The sequence below is a fragment of the Chelonia mydas genome, chromosome 1 (assembly GCF_015237465.2).
Source record: "Chelonia mydas isolate rCheMyd1 chromosome 1, rCheMyd1.pri.v2, whole genome shotgun sequence".
Taxonomy (NCBI): Eukaryota; Metazoa; Chordata; order Testudines; family Cheloniidae; genus Chelonia; species Chelonia mydas.
The window spans coordinates 27,908,367-27,915,792 of NC_057849.1; positions in this window are offsets into that span (position 1 = coordinate 27,908,367).

The window sequence follows — 7,426 nt, forward strand, 5'->3', positions numbered from 1 at the left end:
GGTGAGAGAATAAGAGTTTGTAGGATGGCAGAGGTGGGGAACTGCGGCTTGGGGAAAGCAGGCAGGTACTGCAGAGGGTTGATAGTTGGGTTGTGTGCATATGGTGGCAGTGTATAAGATGAGCATGGGGTGGTTCATGTGCGTGATGGGAGGGTATGACCCTAAGAGCATGCCAGGGCCAGAGAGCCAGGGGCTCGCTGCTATCAGGTAATGAGTTTCAGATGGCCTGACCAATTCAGTGTACCCCAACTCACTATGATTATAATCTGTATCTAAAAGGTGTCATGTAATGTGTCATTGGAAAACTAATAGATCATTAATATTCTTGCATGTTGTATGTAGTTGGTGGGTATTAAGAGTTACGGATATATGCTGGGATCATCACTAATGTGTGTTTAAACCTGGCATGTCAGGGGGAGTTTGTAAATAGTTTGCCCTAGACAAAGGAATGTGTGTGCTCCTTTGACCAGCCCAGTCATTAGGCAGAGTTGTTATACCAATAAAATAAAAACCAGCAGGATCTTATTAAAGGGGAAAAAGCAAAATGCCACATTTATTGTGAATACAGAAAGAATCATAGTAAGCAGTTAGTTATAGCTATAACATTCAATTTCATATTTATTCACACATTCATTCATACACACACACACACAGGTTCTGCAAGGTTGTTATCATAGTTACCAGCCTTAGAGTTGCTCATGCCAAGCCACTGGCCAGGTGGCCTGGACATGAGGAGGGAGCAGGGCCTTCTCTGATGCTCCTGGAAGTTGGTTTGCAGAATCAGACCCCAAAGTTCTCACTTTCTAGAGTTCATTTTTATAGGAATTTCTTCCTGTGCCAGCCTATGGGAATTGCTTCATCATGCTGTTGCTGAATCAATCAGCAGATGGCACATTCCTGACGGCTCCATGCTGCCAGATGTTATCCTGTTCTTTGGTTCTCCCATTCTTGAGGCTGTTGGGTGGATTCCAGTCTGCCCTGCGGGGGTCCTCTGGTTATTTCCACTTGACGCCTTCTTCAACCAATAGACACTGGATTCTTAGGCTGGCATCTCCCTGATCATTCAGTTATTATCCACACCAAGCATCCATCCACATACATCCTCTATCTCTATTTTAATCACAATTGTTAACAAAGCGAGATGAATACAACAAAAGGGCGGGGAGTCTCTGGGTGCTGTTTCTGTTGTTACAGAGTATTGATTTGAGTCTCTCTCTGTGTGAGTAGTTGTTGTTACAAAGAATTGCTTTGAGAACAGACTCTGTTTTAGAATGTACTAACACAATTAGCAGCTTGCATGTTTCACACATAGAGGGAGAGAAACAGTACCAAAAACCAAGAGACCTCTTAATTAGTAATACCCTGGAATTTAAACTCTGGGGAATCAAACTCATTTGTGATTTTTAATACAGAACTTCTTTAATATGATTCAACAGAGTCAATGAAGGTCCATTTATATACTAGGTAAACAATCCTAACAAGCAGGGGAGGAAGAGAAACTTTATCTGGTCTATAAAGACAGGGGGTCTGAACCTCAAGTGGTAAGCAACTGAATCAACTGCTTGTGTAAATATTACTGTATTAGAAAAGTATAACTAGTGAGGTGTTTTATGAAAGCCTATGACACACAGATGATTAATATCATTGTGAATTGTATGTATTAACACTACCTAAGGAATTGTGGATACTCATTGATATTATGCTTTAGAGTCTGTGACCAAACAAAGGGAGAAACAGGTTTTACCCAGAGAGGAGGGAAGGCAGCTATCTACCTGTCTCCAGTGAAATTAAGCAAGGTGTGACCAAAACCAACAGAAGCCCTATTTATATAGAAATCAGCAGGGGGATGGAAAGTCCACAGGAAGGGAAGAACAGCATGAGGTCATCCTCCCTCTTGAAGCAAGATAATTGAACTTTGGAAGATATAAGCAAGGACAGAAGCCATCTTTGGCATCTATCACTAGACAGACACAAGGGAACAGTGCTCTTGGAAGCTGAGAAAGATGGGTCCTTCAACCAAGGAGGGGTGAAGTCTCTGGGAACTGAATATAGATGAGAAACCTGCTTAAGCAAAGATCTTTTACTTAGGAAGCCATGGGAAGCCAGCACCTTGTACTTCTGTGGAAGGTCCTGACTGCGAGAAATTCAGCCATGACTGGGACAAAGGAAGATTGGTGAGAAAAAACATCTTCAACAAAGCCTGTACCTTGCTAGGTTCAGTTTTAGTCACTAGAAAGTGTGTTTCATTTTTACTTTTATTTCTTTTACTTGGCATCACTTAACCTATGTACTATTGCTAATAAAATGGTTTTATTTTTACTATAAACCAACTCAGTGCTGTGTTTGCAGGGAAGGGTGGATTTACCTCAGGTAAGTTAATAAACAGTGATATGCTTTTGTCTCTTTAAAGGAGCAAACAAGATGTATTAATTCTCTGCATGTCCCAGGAGAGGGCTGGACACATCAGGGCAGACGGTTTGGGGAAAATTCAGGACAGGGTGTGTGTTGGGGTCACCCTGCAGGTAGTAACCACAGCTGGTGAAAGCCAGGGTGGGGCTGTCATGCTGTAGGCAGGTGCATGGTGAAGGTGTGCAGTTCTGTGGGGCTGGACAAGGTGAGCCATGGAGGAGAAGAGGGGAAAAGTGTGAGCGAAGACAGGGAAAGAAAGATGAGTGGAGGGATATGAAAGAGGTTGAGGTCTGATTAAGTGTGTGTGTGTGTGTGTTTGTGTGTGTGTGCCGGGCGCGGGAGGGAAGCAAGAGCACAGTCCCAAGTAGGAGAGAGTGAGAATATTGAAGGGAAATTATACACAGGGATGGGCAGGAGAAAGTGGAGGCGCAGAGGGCAAAGAAAGGCCTTGAAGGAACACAAGAGATGGGCTCAGCGAAAAATAATACCATGAAATTTTAAAAGAAATATTAAACACAGACAAATTAGACTGAGGGAAGAGACATACTGAGCACGGCCAGGTACTTGATTTGATAGAAAATGTAATAGCAAATTACTGGTAAAATATACACATAAAGCACTGTAAGTAACAGGCTATGGCTTTATGTGCACCAGCCCAGCCCATTAACAACCACCAAATATCTGAGAGCTCCCTGCTCTCTGATAGTCTCTGCCTCTAGAGCAACTGTAGTGCTGAGAGGAGCCACTTGCCTGGCCAGCTTATATCTTCTGCTTCCTTCTGCCGGGGCGATAGCACTCTGACAACGTTGAGGTAGTGGTGCTGCTGCTGCTCCTGCTACACACTTGCATTAGCAAGTGTGTTTGATTTGTGATTTGTCATGCAGCACAAATAATTGAAATAATAAAATAGGTATACATAGTGGGAGGCACCGTGGCCTAATATATAGCGCACCACCAAGGACTCAAGAGACCTGGCTTCTATTCTTAGCTCTGCCACTGGACAGCAGGGTGGTCTTGGGCAAGCCATTTTACCTCCGTTTGCCTGAGTTTCCCCATCTGTAAAACAGGGATAATGATACTCGCCTCCTGTGTGAAGTGCTTTGAGATCTATACAAGAGCTAGGTTATGTTTAACTGGAGTATTGTAATGGGAGATGCCAGCGATATGAAACCTTTCCAGTCTGTGCTCCGGTGGCTTTCAGTGTTCTGCAGCCCATCCCCCGATCAAGCAATATTTTCACTAGCTGCCTAGGCCTGCTTCACAGTCACATCCGTGGCTCCTAAGGGTTTAGGAGCCCCCCTTGAGTGCAAAACCCCCTCACTCCACACAGGCAGAGTCTGTGACTCTGGCCTTAAACTGCCATATATGAGCTCCCCAATATCCATGACTTGGGGTAGGGGAAGGGCAGTCTTCCCTATGGCTGACTGACAGCCAGGGAGAACTGAACAGACTGCCTGGCCCATAAAATGATCTCACTCAGGGAGAGGATGGGCTCCACTGTGGTAAAACTACTCCTCCAAACCCAGCCATTAAGGGAGTGGGACTGAGCCTTCCCGCATAATCCCACATAACACAGTAAGTGTTAGGCAAGAGCTGTACAAGGTGACGGCATCCTACAGCTTTAATAACCTATGTGGTCTTAGTGAGGATGGAGTAGAAGAGCAGGTCAGGATCCACAAAGGACTGTTAGGGGGGTTCCTGGCCCCTCTGAACAGTGGCAGTTTACCAGTATTGGAGGGAGTGCCCTACGGTGTGTTGGGTCTCATACTCAGGATCGGTCAGGTCAGTGTGCATCCAAGACAGGAAGGTCAGGAGCTACTGCTTCCTTCAGTGAAGCACACCCAGGGCCAGGATTTGTCCTTACAAAAGGCAGTTGTGTCCTTTTCAATGTCATGTTAAAAGTGTTTAACACAGACAAGAGGGTAACAAGGGAGAGGGGGGAAGTGGTAGATGTGGTATATCTTGACTTTAGCAAGGATTTTGATACCATGTTGCATGACCTTCTCATAAACAAACTAAGGAAATGCAACCCAGCTGGAGTAACTATAAAGTGGAAAACCATTGCCACATCAGTGGTTCACAGTCAAGCTGGAAGGGCATATCAAGTGGGGTCCCACAGGGATCAATTCTGGGTCCAGTTCTGCTCAATATCTTCATCAATAATTTAGACAATGGTATAGAGAGTACACTTATAAAGTTTGCAGACAATACCAAGCTGGGAGGGGTTGCAAGTGCTTTGGAGGATAAAATTCAAAATGATCTGGACAAACTGGAGAAATGGCCTGAAGTAAATAGGATCAAATTCAATAATAACAAATTCAAAGTACTCCACTTAGGAAGGAACAATCAGCTGCACACATACAAAATGGGAAATGACTGCCTAGGAAGAAGTACTGCAGAAAGGGATCTGGGGTCATAGTGGATCACAAACTAAATATGAGTCAACAATGTGACACTGTTGCAAAATAAGCAAACATCATTTTGGGACGTATTAGCAGGAGTGTTGTAAGCAAAACACAAGAAGTAATTCTTCCACTCTACTTTTCACTGATTAGGTCTCAACTGGAGTATTGTGTTCATTTCTGGGTGCCACATTTCAGGAAAGATGTGGAAAAATTGGAGAAAGTCCAGAGAAGAGCAACAAAAATGATTAAGCATCTAGAAAACATGATCTACGAGTGTAGCCAGACAGCCAGCCCCCCCCCCCCCCCCCCCCTCAGACCAGCATTGCTGGAAACACACGGGAGCCAAAACACCAGGGCATTCCAGCACAGCCTTTGAAGCTGTGAGAAGCACAGGTGTGCTGTGACAATGTGCCTCTGGGAACATATACAACGATTAGGCTCACAGCAGGCAGAGGCCCTGTGACAGACATGGCTCTTAGCCCTTACTAAAACAGCATGATGCACACACACCAACATCCTAGGTGGGAAAATATTTACCCTGATAAAAGAAGTGTCCAGTAGTCGAAACTTATTGTTTCTCCCTTGCAAGTGTGAACTACTCTTGCGAGAGCTGGCGTCACCCCGACAGACCAGCCCCAATTTAGCATAGAAAGGAGAAAGAGAATAAAGGAGTACAGAGGTATAAGTAGGGGACCTACAGCACCATGATTTTTGAGTGCTTTTCACTATCTATCTGCTGGTCAGATAAGTGACAGCCTCCCAAGGCTTCTGCAGCTAAGAGGGTCCCTAAGCCTTGTCCTTTATTCGTCTTTCTGCGGAATTGAGTGACCGATCCTGGCTTGGCACCGCTGGAATCGAGAGATGCAAGGAGGGTAAGAAGCACCCACACCTGATCTCCTATCTTTAGTGTACACATATTTTGAAATAGAGCTCTATACTTTGTTTTCTTTCTTTGGGATTGTGGCTTCAGTTTTGTAACTTGTTTGTGTGTGTAACATCTCTACATTTAAATAAGTAGGCACTAGCAATCTTGTAACCACATGATTAGAATCTAGTTTAATAAATTTTGGTAACCATTGTGCATAAGCCTGACTTGTTTCTCTGGTTTACTGTAAAGCAGCCAACACAATTAAAGAACCTCAGCCGTTTTGGCTATAAAGCCTGGCCATTAGGTGAGAGTACTAAGAGCCTAGCGTTGAGTTGTGCCGCCGCCACGGGGCAAACTCTTGGGGCGCCTGTCAGTCAATCCTGACTGCCCGCTGCGAAGGAGCTCTGAGCTCTAGCAGTTAAAGTCACGGGTGTGGAGAGGCTCTTAGTGCTGCCATTGGGGCACCTGTCAGTCAGTGTTGACTGCCCGCTGCGAAGGAGCTCTGAGCTCTAGCAGTTAAAGTCACGGGTGGTTAGGACCTTGGGGCATCCGTCAGCCTAGCCCGGGCTGCCCGCCGCGAAGGGACAGTGCGTCCTAGCGGTTAAAGTCACGGATGGTATAAAACGGGCATAGCTGGCACCTCACCAAACATCCCTGGCCATCGGCTAACAACGAGGGAAGATTGAAAAATTGGATTTGTTTAGTCTGGAGAAGAGAAGACTGAGAGGGGACATGATAGCAATTTTCAAGTACCTAAAAGGTTGTTACAAGAAGGAGGGAGAAAAATTATTCTCCTTAACCTCTGAGGCTAGGCCAAGAAGCAATGGGCTTAAATTTCAGCAAGGGTGGTTTAGGTTGGACATTAGAAAAAACTTTCTGTCAGGGTGCTTAAGCTCTGAAATAAATTGCCTAGGGAGGCTGTGGAAACTCCATCATTGGAGATTTTAAAGAGCAGGTTAAACAAACACCTGTTGGGAATGGTCTAGATGATACTTAGTCCTGCTATGAGTGCAGGGGACTGGACTAAATGCCTCTCGAGGTCCCTTCCAGTCCTACAATTCTATGGTATCCATCCATCCATGCATTTATATGGCCCACCTCACCTGTGCTTGTTGCATAAAGAGTCGAAACAGCAACCAGGTTCATGGCTAACTCACTCCAGGTGTAAGCTTCCTAAAAAGGATCTTGTGTTCAGACCAGTACAGATTGTTTTCTAGATAGGCATATCAATCAGTTGCCATTCCCTACCCTTTCTTTATCTTTAAGTCTCTTCTTTCTCTCTCTTGCACAGTAACCTCAGTTTCTTAATTCTAGCTATCCCTGGTCTAATATAGGGTAGTGATGTCATGAGTTAGCCAGACCCATCAGCAGCCCTCCTGTCAAGCACAGGATTAGCCTCCTACAATCCTGACTGCCTGTACCTACCTTCCCACTACACTGCTAAAATGCTGCTTATATCTACAGTACTTATTGATTTTAATGAAGTCATTCCAATTTACAGCCAGCTGAGGATCTGGTGTTCAATGTGCAAGAAACTTTTTACCTGAGATAACAGAAATAATGTGCTGTTGCATGTGGTCTGCAAGTGACAAAACTGGCTCCAAAAATGGGGTGTGTGTGAAATCATTACCCCACTTAAATCAATGGTAAAACTCTCATTGATGTCAGTAGGGCCAGAATTTCACCTTGGATGTCTGGAGCAGAAGTGCTCAAAGATCAAAGAAAGGGAAGAAAGAAAGAACTT